The sequence below is a fragment of the Polypterus senegalus genome, chromosome 10 (genome assembly GCF_016835505.1).
Source record: "Polypterus senegalus isolate Bchr_013 chromosome 10, ASM1683550v1, whole genome shotgun sequence".
In the NCBI taxonomy this organism is placed as follows: domain Eukaryota; kingdom Metazoa; phylum Chordata; class Cladistia; order Polypteriformes; family Polypteridae; genus Polypterus; species Polypterus senegalus.
In genome coordinates, this window is record NC_053163.1 from 175,054,559 (window position 1) to 175,072,444 (window position 17,886).

Sequence of the window (17,886 nt, forward strand, 5' to 3'; positions counted from 1 at the left end):
ACAATGGTAATGATGCAGAATGTGTTGGACAGACAGCATGAATGCAGGGAAAGCTCCAAACAGTAGTCTTCTATTTACTTTCCTGAAATAGTGTTAGTCAGCACAAGGAGATCACAGAGCATGATTGAAAAATGAATGCAGTGGGAGTCAAACACTTCTGATGCACACGCAAAACAAATGGTCACACTACTGCATTGCTGAGTAAGCCTTTCCTTCTAAAGCTTAATTAGAAAGCTTTTACAAATGTTTCTGTTAGCCTCCCACGTGGATGCCGTCACCCGCACTGGACCATGAAAGTTGAAATGCTGCAATAAACTACACAAAGAAGTGTTGAATTCCAAGTGTGTCCAACTGCACTGGCTTGGGGTGGGGTGGGCTATTAGGGGGGTGGGTTTGTTCAGACAGAATCAAGTAACCCCCTTATCGGAATACTCAATTTAATTTAAAGGAGGTCATCCAGGTCATTCATTCACAGAACCACTGTGAGTGTGATGATTACTGCATATTAGGTGAGGTGACTTACCAGAATGGGCGGCATGGTGGCGCAGTGGGTAGCGCTGTTGCCTCGCAGTTAGAGGACCCGGGTTCACTTCCTGAGTCCTCACTGCGTGGAGTTTGCATGTTCTCCCCGTGTCTGTGTGGGTTTCCTCCGACAGTCCAAAGACATGCAGGTTAGGTGCATTGGCGATTCTAAATTGTCCCGTGTGTATGTGTGTGGGACCTGCGGTGGGCTGGCGCCCTGCCCGGGGTTTGTTTCCTGCCTTGTGTTGGCTAGGATTGGCTCCAGCAGACCCTGTAGTTTGGATATAGCGGGATGGATAGGTATTATGTTGTTTCAGCATATGTTTATTAAGCATAATTGAATCATTTTTGGGGTGGCGCAGTGGTAGCGCTGCTGCCTCGTAGTTAGGAGAGCCGGGTTCGCTTCCTCCCTGCGTGGAGTTTGCATGTTCTCCCCGTGTCTGCGTGGGTTTCCTCCCACAATCCAAAGACATGCAGGTTAGGTGGATTGGCGATTCTAAATTGGCCCTAGTGTGTGCTTGGTGTGTGGGTGTGTTAGTGTGTGTCCTGCGGTGGGTTGGCACCCTGTCCAGGATTGGTTCCTGCCTTGTGCCCTGTGTTGGCTGGGATTGGCTCCAGCAGACCCCCGTGACCCTCTATTCGGATTCAGCGGGTTAGAAAATGGATGGATGGATGAATCATTTTTGATTAAAACAGTTTTATAATATGGAATCGATTTTTCAGTGATTGCCAGTTGTGGCACACTGTAGGCTATAGAAGTCAATTGATAGCATATTTCCATAGCCTAAAACACATTATTAAAAGTACAGGTCAAAAACTCCAGGGTTCGTATGTAGAAATCTGGTTTACGATTTGAAACATGCATAAGCCACTTCTAAAACAAAACTCGATATTTATTAAACACGTTTGGTGTGGAGTCTGGCTTATCGTCATGGCCAATTCTAACTATCCATAAGTCCTACACAGACACTTTTACTGTGATTTTAGGGAATTCAGGTGGCAGAAAAATAAAGTGAGCAGAAAATCTTGTTTCATTGCAGGTTAGGTGTGTTTGCTGTGTGTGTGTTTGTCTTGTGATGGACTGGCGCCCTGTCCAGGGTTTGTTCCTGCCTTGTGCCCTATGCTAGCTGGGATAGGCTCCTGCACCCCTCCTTGATCCCATTCAGGACTAAGTAGTTTAGAAAATGATGATGAGGATGATGTCAGCTGAACACGACTCATGTCTTTAAAACATAATATTTTAACAAATTAAAAAAAAAAAATGCACATCATAACTTATGTTACCAAAACCTATTTAGTTGCTCTGTTATACTTGATTCATATCGTATTAATATACTGATTTTACAGTTCATGGAAATGGGTTGCATATGCAGATATTTTCCAAAAACACTAAATCAACTATAGATAGTATTGATAGGCAATGAATCATTAATTTTACTTACTCTGTAATCTTAATAATAATTCTGATGTCGTGTATTGAAATTTTGCTTAGGTTTGTTAAATTTGACTTGTCTGTATGGAATGTTATCTGTTTCTAATTAAAATCAATCAATCAAAAATAAATAAATAAAAATTCTGATGTTTAGGAGGCAAAGAAAAAGATGCTTTTCTCGTGTAGGGTGGGCAACAAATTTGCTATCGCTTCAGCAAAGAAAATATCATAAATGAGCTTCCACAACCACACAAAACCAACAACGTTCAGAAAAAATGAATTTAGTAAAATTCTTATAACTTTCTTTCCAACTGAACAAAGGTGTGGTGATGCTTTGGACCACAATGCAGTAAAAGGGTGCAGAATGTCATGCAAATATAGGATATTAACAAACATAAAATATGTGTATTTTACATTAAACAAACTTAATACAACTATGGATAGTGAAAATGACATTCCATGTTTCGAGTATTAAAAAAGTGTTAATTCTAAATGTTAAGTTTAACTTAAAATAGGTGAGAAACCACTACAAGCCTTGACGCTGGCTACACTTCTGTTAAAAGAAAATAATTTAATGGTTTTGTTTCAACATGATTTCATTATGTTAATTTGACTTCTAACAGAATTATGTCAAAATAACTAGAACAAGCTATGTAATATTAACAAACATGATGACTTTATGTTATATTAAATTAAATAAACAAAGTGAACAAACTCTGTTCATTTTTTTCAGTGATAAGTGCAGTAAAATATTGCTAACAAAATTTACGGATAAGACATTAGAATATAAAAAATATGATACCCCGGGGCTGATATTTATGAATAAATTACAAGTATGCTTCCTATTTCAATTTACTTGTGCATTTCCCAATAAGAGAAACACATCAATTAACATATGGCACTTAAATGTTGTCATTTAATAAAAATAAAATTGTAATTGTATGGTTAAAAGGACCATAGAGAAACATTTCAGTCAAAACAGTATAAACTATTCTGTGGAACAGGGGTCGCCTAGTCTGGTCCTGGAGGACCACGGTGGCTGCAGGTTTTCATTCTAACCCTTTACTTAATGAGTGACCTGTTTTTGCTGCTACTTAACTTCTTTTGAACTAATTTTAATTGACTTGCTCTTAAAGACTCAGATCCCTTAATTGTTTGTTTTTCCTTAATTTGCAGCCAAACAATAATGAGATATAAAAACTACTTGGGTCCCCAACAATGAGGATCTTATGAGCTGGATCACCCTCGGGGAAACGCACCACATGGCCGTAGTGCCGTAACTGATGCTCCCTCACAATGCAGGTAATGTGCCTCAATCGGGACTCCATGAGCAACCGCTCATTTAACACATAGTCAAACCAATGGTACCCAAGGATTTTCTGGAGAGATAAAGTACCAAAGGAGTCCAGTCCTTGCCTCAGGTCACCGGATAGCGTCCATGTCTCACAACCATATAGTAAGGCAGGAAGCACCAGGACTCTAAAGACTTGGACCTTTGTCCTTTCGCATAGATATCGGGAGTGCCACACACCCCTTTCCAGCGACCTCATGACCCCCCATGCTCTCCCAATCCGTCTACTGACTTCACAGGAAGAGTCACCAGAGAAATGAATGTCACTGTCAAGGTAAGTAAACCTCTCAACGAGGTCGACACTCTCTCTGCAAACAGACACACTGCTGATGGCTGTGCCCAAGAGGTCATTAAAGGCCCGGATCATGGTTTTTATCCAGGACACTCACAAGCCCAGACACTCAGACTCCTTGCTCAGTGTCTCAAGCGTCCTGATCAAAGCCTCCATTGACTCAGATCACAGCATCGTCAGCAAAGTCAAGATTCGTGAATCTTTCTTCACCAACAGATGCCCCACGACCTTGCCCAACACCCAGTCCATACAAGCATTGAACAGAGTAGGAGCAAGGACACACCCCTGACAAACCTCAGAATCAACTGGGAAAAACGCAAAGGCCCTGCCTCCACTCTGCACAGCACTCACAATACCAGTGTACAGGTCAGCCATGATATCCAGCAACCTCGAGGGGATCCCGCGAACCCTCAGGATGTCCCACAGGGCAGTTCGATCAACTGAGTCGAACGCTTTGCGAAAATCGACAAAGGCTGCAAAAAAGCCTACCGATATTCACGTTTACGCTCTATTAGAACCTTCAGTGCCAGGATGCGGTCGATGGTAGACATTAAGCGTAAAACCAGACTGTTCCGGTAGCTGGTAGGTAAGCAAGTGATCACGGATCCTATTGAGGACGACCCTAGCAAGGACCTTACCCGGCACCGAGAGCAGTACTATCCCCCTGTAGTTGCTGCAATCCAGGCGATCACCCTTCCCTTTCCAGATAGGGACGACAAGTCCCGTTTTCCAGTCAGTTGGGATGATGCCAGTCTCCCAAATGGAAGCAAAGATTGCTTGCAATGCCAGGAGGACAGCCTTACCACGAGCCCGGAGAAGCTCACCCCGGATACTGGTACCACAGATCCCTGCAGCCTTTCCTCACCTCAACTGGTTCACCACCTGTGCTAAACCCGTCGATGAGGACAAATTGGTCCTGCATTGTTCACATTTAAAAACTCCAAAAACAGAAGTTTTATCCACAAAGTTCAATGTTTTTTCTTGAAAACAAAAAAACTTCGTTGTTCTTTTCGCTAGAATTTATTTGTACAGCGTGACTCTTCGGCATTAAATTCACCTCTCTCGACAGGACGAGCGTTTCCGAACAATAAACGGGTGTGATAGGCGATCTGAAGTTCACGCCCACCTGCTGGAATAGAACGGAATAGGCGTGGTTAAGGTAAGACACGCTCCGTTCTGTTTTTTTTTTTATTTTTAAGATTGACAAGCGAGTTTTACTGGACGGAAGTACGATTGACAGGCATATTCGCTAATAGAGATCGATTTGATTAAAATGATTGACGTTTTCTCCGCCCATATCCCCCAGTTCCCTTTTCCCGCCCTGCAAGCGCACATCTTTCTCTTCTTAATACTCTTGTAACAGCGATAGCGAATCAATCAATCTCGACATCAGTCATGTTCAACGTGGGAGCGTAATTGGAAGGTATCTGCTTTACTATAGTTTTGCGTGCTACCATTTAACATGTTTAATGTCTCAAATATCACGTTTAATTCCCCTGACGCAGTTTGTATTTTACAGCAAAGTTTGCGTACGCTCCGTTTTGTCGTCGTAGAGCGGCCTTCATTTTGCCGCATCACTTTGCAAACAGCCCGTTTGGCTTTTTCACGTATGCGGAGTAATTAAAGTTGTCCTACTAAAACTACAAAACAAACGTATTAATGTTGGGCCTGGCGATTTACACAATAGCGAACACTTATAATGAGCAATCTACGGAATACGTTGTTAGACTCTGGGTTGAGTTCTTTGTTAATTATTCATTCAAGTTTCTCATCGCGTTTTTTCTTGCGACATGTAGTGCGTAACTCGTATTCCAGTTTTTCTGCAAACTAATCTCGAAAAATTACCATTTTTTTTTACTGCAAGTAAGATCGTCATGGGGGACAGTAATCTCTTTTGGCGAATTGAACCCCTGATTTAAAGCAAAGGGCAAGTGTTAAGCGACGATCTGCGGAAATTAAATCGGTTTTTGGACACGTTTAGTTTTACACGTGTGCAGTAAGAGCGATTCCCCGTTTATACTGCAGTCGTTTTAAAGTTTAAAATGTCATTTGAGGGAAGGGTGATTCTACTGTCGCCACTGTATCGTATATTATTTTACTCCTATTACAGTTTTCTTCATTTTACACTTGGACACGTCACATACCCTTAAATCACTTTTATACACTAGCACTCTACAGAAACCTGATCAAGAGAAAACATGGAGATGTCATCAATATCAGATCCTGTACTTCAAAAATGTATAACGTGTACACTCTCAAATGTGCAAGTTTTAAATTGGTTGCTGTCAAATCCTCTAAATATGTGTGTATAGCTATAAATTCTAAGTGTTGTCCCAGGCTAGGAAAAGCGGGTCGCATCTGATGGTTGTTAGGTACACTAACATGGAGTAATCAATTCAAAACGTAGCAGAGAGATTCCTAGTTTCTATATACATCCTGTAATTTAAAGGAATACTCCACACAAAAATATTTTACTTGACCATGTGGACTGTAGTGAAAAAAATGTAATCTCACGTTTTCATGCAGAACAGAAAGAAAAAGGTTTATGATGGAATAGACTCCAATTGTGTCCAATACTGTCCAATGCCAAAATGGTGTGGAAATTTTTTTTAAAAAAGATTACATATTGCCTGAAGAAGGGGCCTGAGTTGCCCCTGAAGCTTGCATATTATCTTTTTAGTTAGCCAATGAAAGGTGTCATTTTGCTTGGCTTTTCTCTAAAAAAGGAAACTAAAAGTCTCCCGTTACTCATGTTGCATAAACTGTGTCAGTTATCCAGTCATATCACTGTTGGGTGGAGTATTCCTGTTAAACTGTCCACTTGAAAGTTTCCATAGTCACATAAACTGGTTTTTAAGGAATTGGAGTCTGTTCTGATAACATTGGGCACGTGGCTGGGACCAAACCTGGCAGAGGTGCCAGACCATTAGAGGGCAGCCAGTCAGCCTAAGTTCTATGTCTTTGGGATATCAAAGGAAAGTCAGAAGGCCTGGATGAAGAACTTCACACAGACATCAACTTGGCTGGGTTTAAATCCTGTCTGCCTGAGCAGTCGGGCAACAGAACTAACACTATGCCGGCATAATTTTACTTTTTGTGTTACATTTTATTACATGTACTGCAAATAAATGCAGTTGCTGTGCCTTAATTCAGAACAGTTAAAGACGCTTACAGATTGGAATCTTAAAATTGATGGTTTTACCCTGCAAGTCATTGGTAAAGTACTTTTTGCACAGATTGGATTTGTCACAGTCTGTCCAGTTTAATTTATTTTTAAGTAATGCAATAACAGTTACAAACTCAGATTGCTGTACACAAATGTCTTGCCTTATGCTCATAGGAATGTATATATTTGTTTTTTTATTTTATTTTAATTTTGACTTTGAGAGAATGGATTGTGATGGGCTGGCTCTGTGTCCAGGTTTGTTCCTCTCTTGCACCTGATATTATTAGGATAGGTTGTCGGGTCTGTAACTCTGATCTGGACATGCGGGTTAAAAATCGATGGTTAGTGTTTTGATATTAAAAAGTAAACGAATGTGAAAACTGCCAGTCTAACTTTAAGTCTCCATCATACCACATTTACAGTTATGGACAGTTGCAGTAGATAATCGTGACCACCAGTCATGTAGTGTGAAATCTCTTCTCTATTCTGTGTCTCTTCTTGGTAGCTGGATATGGCCACTGCTCTACTGATAGGCTGTTCTGCATATGAAAAAATCATTTGGGATAAAGAAGCACTGGAATCATTGGAGGAATAAAATATTCTCTAACCAGATTGGATGGCCCAGCACAGACTCCACCACAGAATGCCCAAATGGGGTGGGTTACTAGCTGGCCGAGATCTCCAGGACTGCGACTGTATTACACTGTATTTGTTTTTGAATTACTCCTTTAGAATTTTAATCTCAATTGTCAACTGGCCATAGTTCATCAATTAATTAATGGACAGATATTGTTGGTTTTCATTTAAGTTCAATCAGTTTCGACTTTGTGTTCCTGTGTGTTTTAACAGATCTATGTTTTTATGTGTACTAGATCTGTATTTAGTAATTAGTATAATGTATATTTGTTTTTCATCTGAAAATTGTTCCCAGAACTCGGTGAAGAGTTGTATGTAAAAATAAGTTGTAATGTGATGTAATGAAATCTCCAGTAACTCGGTCAAAGTGATTACAAACTAGCCACAGTGGTTGACTCTGCTCTGTATGAAAGTTTACAACCAGTGAAGACTCAGCCTGAAGTATATAAATCTTCATGAAAAAGCAGAACAGAGAAGAGCTGATGCCTGAGTGAACAATGAAAACCTTGTATCTAAACAGGATTTGGAAAGTAAGTAGATTCTTCGTGTTGATTGGCTACCAAAATGTGTGGACCACACAGTATTTTCACAGCTCTGTAAGAAATTTTAAACTGTACTGAGAAGTGGTGAGTCGTCTTGTAATCTCTCATCCCTTGGGATTTATAGCCATGTAATCAGACATACACAAGACAAAGAGATCCTGCAACTTAAGTCACTGTATCATGTTCTACACTACACTAGTTTTGTTGGTCAAAGGGGAAAAAAGAAATGCAATTATAGGTTCCACATGGTCGACCTCTCTGTGGCAAGCAAATTATCAAGCCTCTCCCAAGGCATTGCACGACCTGCTATAGTGGACAAATGGCAGTGTATTTTTGCGGTCTTTTATTGGTAATATCTAATCTGGTCTAAAATTTCATTCCATGATATGGAGAAATAATTTCATGGTGTCATTGAACCCATGAGTCACTATAGACTGCTGAGAGGAGAATGAACTTAGAAAGGAGTCCGATAGTTGGTCACATGCTCTGAGTAATGTTATTAAAATTTCTGTTATATATGTTTGTGGTCTCTGAGACAGTTTACATGTGAAATGTAAGATTTTAGAATATGCACTCTGTATACCTGGCATTTGATATGGTTAATTTAAGGACTTGTTACGTGTTTGTGTACGGGAATCGCCAGGGACACTACAGTACACGTTTATCTTGGCTCCTGGGGCACAATATTATAATATTGCAAGTTTATTTTTTTAAATGTTTTTCAGTACAGTAGAACCCCGCTAATCCGAAAATCCGCCTAATCCAAACAGGACTAGGGGAAAAAAAAATAATTTTTATAAAGTTTCTGAACTGGGAAAAGTAAAGAAAACAAGTTTTTTCAAGTTATGTCGTACGTTTAATGTACATTTAAGAAACTTGTCATTTTTCAATTTCGCTGTCTAACTAAAAACCCAAAATGCAGCCTTACTTAAAATTGAAACAAGTTCGAATTTACTCACATATGTAGAATCCATGTTCTGTACAGCATTTACACAAAATGTAAAAAGCAAACCATTATCTAAGAGATAAAGTCGGTGATCTTCTGCTGACGCAACGAACTAAAACGGCTTGAAGAAGCAATGTTTCGCCAACGCCGCATAAACATAACATCTGTTGAGGTTGCATCGGCGTGTTGCTCAACGTAGCGCAAAGCGAGATCAAGGGCACTGGCTGCAGCAGTGTGTGGAACAACATCAGTCGGCGCGTCCCCTTCCTCCTCACTGTCGTCTGCGTCGAGATCAGCTGACGTTCCCTGCACAGCTGCCACAATGTCCTCATCTGTGTATTCTTCATGGCCATAGTCGTCAACGGCCATCCACTCTTCCACGCACTCTTCTTCTGCATTTTCACAACTTGGCATTCTTTTCACCAATTGAAGAAGTTCGCAGTTTTCTTTTGTCGGGGGGAACTGTTTGAACAAACTCTAGCTCAGGCCAGAGATTTTTCCAAGACTTCTGTAAGGATTCCTTGCGTGTGTTTTCCCAAGCTTCAGCAATCCAGTAAATAACATGTTTGTTGTTCATTTTCTTGAGTTTATCCAAAATTGTTAGCTCTTCATTATCTTCAAGTAGGCTACGAAGAAGCATTTTACTATAATTCTGTTTCAAAGCCTGCAAAACCCCTTGGTCCATTGGCTGCAAAATTGATGTGACATTTGGTGGGAGAAAAAGCCTTGATATCATCGCAAACAAGTTGCATTTCTTCTGGATGTGACGGAGCATTGTCTATAAGTAACAAAGCACGAGGAAGCAATCCATTTGCTTTGTTAAACGCCTTTACTTTTGGCACAAATTGCTTGTCAAACCATTCTTAGAACAAGGCACGATCCATCCAAGCTTTCTTTTGATTTCTGTAAAAAACAGGGAGAGAGTTCAAGTTCATGTTCTTAAAACAGCGTGGTTTTGCCGATAACCATCAGTGGAAGCTTATTTGGGGCAGAAGCATTGCTGCAGGCCAACACAGTTAGTTGCTGTTTATCCATTTTAAACCCTGGTGCAGATCGTTCCTCTTGTGATGCAAGACTTTTGGTAGGCAATGCTTTAAAGTTAAGTCCTGTCTCATCTGCGTTGTAAACTTGCTGGGGCGAGTAGGAAGAAATGATGCATTTGAACTCCTCAAGGAATTCAACAGCTGCTTAGTTGTCCGCTGACAATTTCTCCCCAGTTATTGTAAGCTGCCTGATTCCGTGTCTTTTCTTCCATCGGTCTAAGAAACCACAACTAGCCGTAAATGATACGTCACCGTCCATGAGCTTGTTCAATTGAAGCGCCTTTTCTTGAATTAGAGGGCCAGTGATAGGGATTCCTTTCTGTCTTTCTTGTGTAAACCATAAGAAAAGTGCTTCGTCCAATTTTTCGTAAGAAGACACTGTCGTCTTGCTACGTTTTTCAATTGTTTTTTTCACTTGTGGTAGTGCAAAACTGCTCAGTTGTTACCTCTGTTCTTTTTGCAATCGGAAATTGTTGCTTTCCCGACACCAAATTCCTTCGATAACTGAGTGGCACTTTCACCTTTGTCAAGTCTTTTCAACACTTCCAGTTTTTCTTTTAATATACACGAGTTATGTTTACGTTTGCTTGCCATGATGATTAACAGCAGGGACAAGCACAGAATGTAAAGAAACCGCACTACACACCACTCACAAGGACTCACAAAACACAGGGCAAGTGCGCGCACACAAACAATAACATTGCACAAAACACATCACTCAGCAGTAGAAGGTGGCACACTGACTCAGTGACTCATAGTTTGGGAACGGAAATCAAGAGGAATGCGTAGGTCTAGGCGGGAGGTCTAGGTCACTGCCCTTCCGCTACTACTCACGTACCGCCCGTCATATCGATTTTACCTCCGATCACAGTCCCACTACAGTGCAGTTTAAATTTCAGTGTACTAGAATGCGTAATTTCTTACCTTTAATTCTTGACACATCGGACGCTTAATACGCCTCATAAAGTCAATATATGGCATTATATGACAAAACTCCACCTAATCCAAATTTTTGCTAATTCGAATAGGGTTCGGTCCCAATTAGTTTGGATTAGCGGGACTCTACTGTATGTTAAATATTGTAAATCAGTTTTGCAGTACTTTTGCAGTTATTTATGGCAAAAACGTGAGTCAATGTATTATACCTTATAGAATGAGCTCTTAATTCATCCTGCTTAATTTTTTTTTCAAAAAGTGAAGTTGATTTCAAATAAAATACTTTGCAGAAATCTTAGGCACAACTGAAGGAATTATGTAAAGTGAGGAACTTTCCAAAAACATTGGATAACGTTTTTCTGAATGTCACACATGTACAGTAAAGGCAATATTTGGCATGACCACCTTTCCCCTTAAAACTGCATTGATCTTAGGTCTGCTATCTGTTGTGTAGTTTTGTAATAAACTAAGCTGGTTGTTTGCTCCCAACCGTCTGAGCGACTTTGCTCTAGCAGTTTAGTAGACTGGCTGTCATCTCACTTGCTTCACGCTGTGTTTCATTTGATGTGAGAATTCGGAATTTCTGAGTGCCTTGTCAGAATTTTCAACTGGAATACCCCCCCCCTGTAAATCAGAGTTCTAAATCAGAAATTCGGGGCTGGTCTGTCAAGTCCGGGTTTGTCTGACTTCTTCAGATCATCATATCAATCTAATATGATAACATACACAGCAAACTTTAGTGAAAACTGCACAATTATCTGTTTATTAACACTTATGTATGTTTGTGTCTCATTACATCAATTGTACATACAGTAACTCCTGTCTATGTTGCTAGGGTGTTTGGATACGGAAAATGCGTACAGTGTAATGAGTTGTTTTTAAAAGCTATGTATTCTAATGGAGCAAGCACAACAAATGTTTTCCTGGACACATCCATATTGTTTTTTTTTTTTAATGTTTTACTGGAATACGGTCACCTAGTCTGTGATGTCATTTCCAGCTCTGACTTCTTAGGTACATGGAATGCAGCATCAATCTCTCCAAGTAATTCTTGACTATGTCAGTGTTGTTGAGATCAGAACTCGGTGGAGGACATACCATCTGTTGCAGAACTCCTTGCTATTCTTTTTGCTGAAGGTACCGTGGTTCTTTATTACCTTGGCTATGTGTTTGGGGTCATTATCCTGCTGCAGACTTATCTTTTGATCAGTTGTAAGCCTTCCTGATACTACTGCATGATGTTTACGAATCTGTTTGTACAGTAATTCTCGGCTTTGAATATTCAATTACAGGTAAAATTCTGTTACAACGAAATTTTCATTACAACAAAGTATTTTTATAGTCCCGACAGTTTCCCCATATGACACGAGTCTATAGAAATCTCGTTACTGCGAAGTACATTCAGCAGATACTTTCATTACAACGAAGTGCCCAAAAGACCTTGAAATGCCTGAATGAATCATCCACAGAGCAGTTAGTTCTGTGGCTGCAGCTCAGTTGTGCACAACGATACCCCAAACAGAAACATAGTAATTTTGTTTTCTTTCTTCGAACTTTCCTTGTACTGTTTTTTTTTTTTTTTTATATTGCCTTGTTTGTTTTCGGTGGTTTTCAGTTATACCTTTTGCTTATTGCTCGTCACCATTTGAAAAACATCCATTGGAATTTAACTCCTTGTCACCCTCCTATAGAAACGGCAGACACGAAAAACGGTAACAAGACTGTTTATCTGTTGCCAGGGCAACAGCAGGCTCAAAGCTATGCTGCGTCTCCGCCAAAGCAAACAGAAAAGATATGGGTGGGTAATGCAAGGTACATTGTAAATGCAGATAACAGGTTTACTTGGTTACTGATCTGGCCACGACCCTGCCTGACCGCTGTGTCTGTGTATAGCAGAGTGGCAGATCACGCTACAATAAATAAGTGTGCTGTTCCTGTTTCAAGCTGAATAAAGCTGGTTTTGCTAAAGTACTGAGACTAAGCCTCGTGTTTTGGGGTGTAAGGAAGGAACTTATAATGCAACCCCGATATTTTATGATTTGCTTCTGTGTCACTTCACTGCAGCGCTATGAGCTTGTTTTTGCCCTGCCCCGGCAACGGGGTGGGTTGGGTCTCAAAAGAGTTTAGAAACCTCACAATAAGAAGGAGGAAAGGGTGATTCAGCACAAGTTAAAGAAAGCTCCTTAGTAACAAATACAGAATCTCATTACAACGAAATGTTTGTTACAACAAAATATTTTTTAGGTCCCTGGGAATTCGTTGTAATGGAATTTTACCTGTAATTCTGACATGATTACCACCTTCATGCAGGGAACCTCTGCCATGCTTCACTCTTGATTGCAGGCACTCATCTCTCTTCTGTGCACAAATTGCCTTCTGTCAGATCCAAAAATCGGGAGTATGATCCCCTCGACTTTCTGGTATTATGAGACAGAGGAAAGGGTCATCGGAACGACTTCCAGTTACGCAGTATTTCTCAAATATCATATCTCTTTGTTTCTCATCTAAACTAACTGATAATATCGATACACATTCATTTACCTCTATAATCAAACTTTATATTAAAATGGTATTTTTGCACTTAAGGAGGTTGAAAATGGTGGTGGAATTTTTTCATGATTAAATATGCATTATCTATATTACGTGCAAAGTATAAAGAGTTATAGTCCGTATTATATAGTATTTGTTGCAATAAATTGCTATGAGTAAAACTACATTTTGCTACATTTAATTATGATAATCATGGCGGAAATAAAAAAAAAAAAAAAAATCTAAATTTAAATGTATTACCAGGAACACGATGGTGAAGTAGCAGCTTATTGTTCCCACTACATCTTTATATTTACATAGCATGCTTAATGTTTACACTTTATTGTTAAACTGGTGATGTATAAATTAAAGTAAAATTAATGATAGTTATTGAAAGAATATGCGTTTTATTGAATAGTTTTTAATATTGTGTACACACTTATATTTCCATGATACAAAAACTTCAGACGGTTGTTTACTCAATCGGAAGTAGTATTTAATTAATTTTTCTCAAATTTCATATCTGTTTGCTTTTTATCATTATAAATATCTGTATAAAATTTATATCCTTTATCTGTAATTATAACTATAGCTTACTAACTTTACTGGAAGTGGCCCAAAAGTTGATAGGATTCCTTATCTATACTAATAAAAGGCAAAGCCCTCACTGACTCACTCATCACTAATTCTCAAACTTCCAGTGTAGGTAGAAGGCTGAAATTTGTCTGGCTCATTCCTTACAGGTTACTTACAAAAGTTAAGCAGGTAACAGTCATAACTGAATCCTACTTATGTACATATATACATCCATAGCCTGCAGCTCGTTCACCGTGTGAGGCGGAGTTGCGTCCCCCATCCCCACGCCTTCCATGTAATTGACTGCCTGCCCATATAAGGCCGTCCATCAACAGCAATCCAAGCTGTGAGAAAACAGTAAAAAGGAGGCGTGTCAGACGTCGTGCTACATTTTATGATGCAGCTAGACGGAAACAACTTCGTGACGCTGCTGCCAAATACTTGCAGAAAAATCCACAAGTTAATAGACACGCTGTTGCTAAATACTCGTAGGCAAATCCAGAAGTTCATAGAGACGCTGCCGCTAAATACTCGCGGGCTAATCCACAAGTTCATAGAGACGCTGTCGCTAAGTATTCGCATGCAATTCCACAAGTTCATAGACACGCTGCCGCTAAATATGCACAGGCAAACCCACAAGTTAATACCGGGAATGCCTGTTAAACATCTCATATTCATGAGTAGCGATTTGGGTGGTGAGATGTCTATCGAGGTGATCACCATTGATCAAAGAACTGTCACTTACCGAGTGGTTTCCATGTCCGGAGATGCCGCCTGCCTTTTCCATTCTCTGTGTTACATACTGCACTGACATATCAGGCTCAATCTTGATATCCGGAGGAATGTTGTGTCTTATGTATTGAATGACTGGGACAGGTTCAAGGTGTGGACTGATGACGGTACAGGAGATAATTATACTACACAGGGGCACTATAAGAGTGAAATGCTTAAGCCCTTCACCTATGATTTTGCATGTGGGTTGATGGCTGCCCCTGAATTGTTCGGTTGTCGCTTTCAAGTGTACCGAAATGTCCAAATATTTTACACCTTTGGAGAATCACCAATGCCTCTTAAACATCTTAGATTCACAGGTGACAATTTGAGTAGTGGACACTTGATATTTATGAATGTTTCAACTCTCAAAAGCTGGATGCGAAGTTATCGATGAAGCCGGTTGTATGCTTACAATGCTTTAAAGATGCCGAATGTCACTTCAACACAAGTCCTGCAAGTACTAATGTAATTGAAACAAACCATGAAAGTTAAACCGATTATGACAGCAGCAATCCAAGCTGTGAGAAAACAGTAAAAAGGAGGCGTGTCAGATGTCGTGCTACATTTTCTGATGCAGCTAGACGAAAACAACTTCGTGACGCTGCCACCATATACTCGCAGAAGAATCCACAACTTAATAGACACGCTGTTGCTAAATACTCGCAGGCAATTCCACAAGTTCATAGACACACTGCCACTAAATATTCGCAGGCAAATCCACAAATTAATACCGGGAATGCCTGTTAAACATCTTAGATTCACGAGTGGCAATTTGGGTAGTGAACACTTCGATTATTGAAACCTGTTATCTTTACAACGGTTGACAAACACGGAATGTAACTTGAACACAACACGTCCTCCAAATACGAACCTGATTGAAAGAAATAATGATAATCAAATCCTTGATAGCAACACTCATAACAGTGACAAAACAATTACAATAACAATCATGTTGTTTTTGAAATGTTTCCTTTTTCTTTTTCATAACTTCTTTAACACACTACTTCTCCGCTGCAAAGCGCTGGTATTTTGCTAGTTTATGATATAAAGCAGGTGTACAAAATCTCATTGGCCTAGGTTAAAGCGTTTTCGAGTTATGTTTATATACACACACACACACACACAGACAGACCCAATTTCAAAAGTGCTATTTTCGGACTTGGGAAGGTCTAAAATGTCCAGATTCATCAAAATCTCGAGGTCAATTTTTTTTGTGATTGCTATACTTTCTCCATACTATGTATGTGAGAAAGTAAGAATGAAAAATTTTAACTTGTCAGTCCAGAGGTTTTATAAGTTGAGTGTCGGAGTCCTTTTGTTTAGTTGTGTGTATGGGTGAGTCTCGTAGCTTTGTTTCCACATGTCAGGAATGGCTTTCTGGTAGCAACTCTTCCATGAAGACCACTTCCAACAAGACTTCTGAATACTGTTGTAGAGGGGTGTTTTTGGGTCCCCAGTGGTTTCTTTGAGTTCAGAACTGGTCACCGTATTGGATGACTTCTGGATTCAACAGGACATCAATTTTATGCATCTTTTGTCAGCTGCCCTAAAGTTTCTGTTGTCTTCAACTTGGTTTATGTGCTTGTATTTCGTCAGAAGACCTTGCATCTTGAATCTCCCCTCCGCATGGGAGAAGCCTTGCTGATAGTGGATGATTACATTATGTCTAGTTGTTCTGTGCACTCTTGTCATGGTGTAAGAATCAATGATTTGAAGATTTAACTGTCAGATTTACTACACCCTCACCTTTAAGTTTGTCTGTCCTCCTTTCAGTTTGATTCCTTCTACTCCTGTTTTTTAATCAGTTTGGTTTCTTTCAAGCCATTATGATATTGATCATAAGCATGTGTTTGTTATCTTTGTTTAATATTTACTAACTTAAAATCTGGGTGTCGACGATGTGCTAGTGAGAAAATTTAAGGAGGTTAAGATTAATGACTACATAATTCCCATCACTAAAAAATCTTGGAAGATAATTGTTTTATGACATTTTCTTAAAACAATTTGACATATACGTGCCAATTCTCTTATCGTGCGTGTCTAGCATAAAGCAATGTAGTTTAAGGAACTGGATTGTTCCCCACAAAGGGCATTAGAATGGTGTTTCCTGCAGAAAGGTTATATATAAAATAAAGGTTATTTGTTTAGAGCAACAATGCCTTTAGACTTAATTTTGTCAACAAGACGTGTGTGCGTCTTGTTCTTCTAAGCACATACACACAAAATGAAACAAAGTTGCTAAATTATAATAATAATAATAGTAGTAATAATTCTTTACATTTCTACAGCACCTTTCTTACTACTCAAAGCGCTTTAACAGTGAGTAAGGAGCCACTTCAACCACCACTAATATGCAGCACCCACCAGGATGATGCAGTAACAGCCATTATTGTGCCAGTATGCTCACCACACATTATCTCTCACCACTTCTCCACTTAACAGCTAGTTAACCAGTTAAAGACAGGGAATGATTGGGGGCCAGAATGACTGTACTGTGTTGAGCAATTTAGCCAGGAAACCAGGATACATCCTACTCTTTACGAAGGATGCCCAGGGATGTTTAATGACAGGGTGAGCACCCCCAGCTGGCTTTGCTGACTCCGCTTCCCTCAGCTATCCAAGCTTTTCCTAGATGGTCTCCCATCCAAGTACTGGTCAAGCCCAAACATGTTTAGCTTCAGGTGGATAAAACAAATTGAAGAAGCTTTGGCCCACTCCTTAAATTTCCTAGTTTTTGATAATATATCTTGTTCCTTTTGAGTAATGGACGTTAAATTAGCTTTTTTCCAGTTGAGTAATATAAATTGTAATGTACAATTTTACAATAGTCATTTTATTGCATAATTTTATCCCATCTGGTGTTGCTCCAAATAATGCTATGGAAGGATCTGAAGTAATTATAAATCCAGCTCTGACAGATAAGCAATTATTGTTCGCCAGAATGGTCCAAGTGCGGTGCATTTCCAAGACCTTGACTGAGTCAGGCTGGTGCTTGATTGTACCTTTTGCAGTTAGGATCCTGGTCCTGATAGATTTTGAAATCATTTTATTTGAGAAGGATGTGTGCCATGTACGATTTGGGATGAACCTCATCCAGTGTCATTCCTCTGCATATGCAAACTATAAATAAGTTGCATAGGG

At 39.7% G+C, this 17,886-nt stretch overlaps 1 protein-coding gene across 2 annotated transcripts in view; it reads left to right on the top strand.

Annotated features, from left to right (window-relative positions):
* Positions 1-4,913: 4,913 nt before the first annotated feature.
* tdrd5 (tudor domain containing 5) overlaps positions 4,914-17,886 on the top strand; it is a 60,393-nt gene continuing 47,420 nt past the window's right edge. For both annotated transcript variants that reach the window (XM_039767750.1, XM_039767751.1), the window contains exon 1: positions 4,914-5,020. The gene's annotated coding sequence lies outside the window, so the exon portion shown is untranslated. The remainder of the gene's footprint in view (positions 5,021-17,886) is intronic.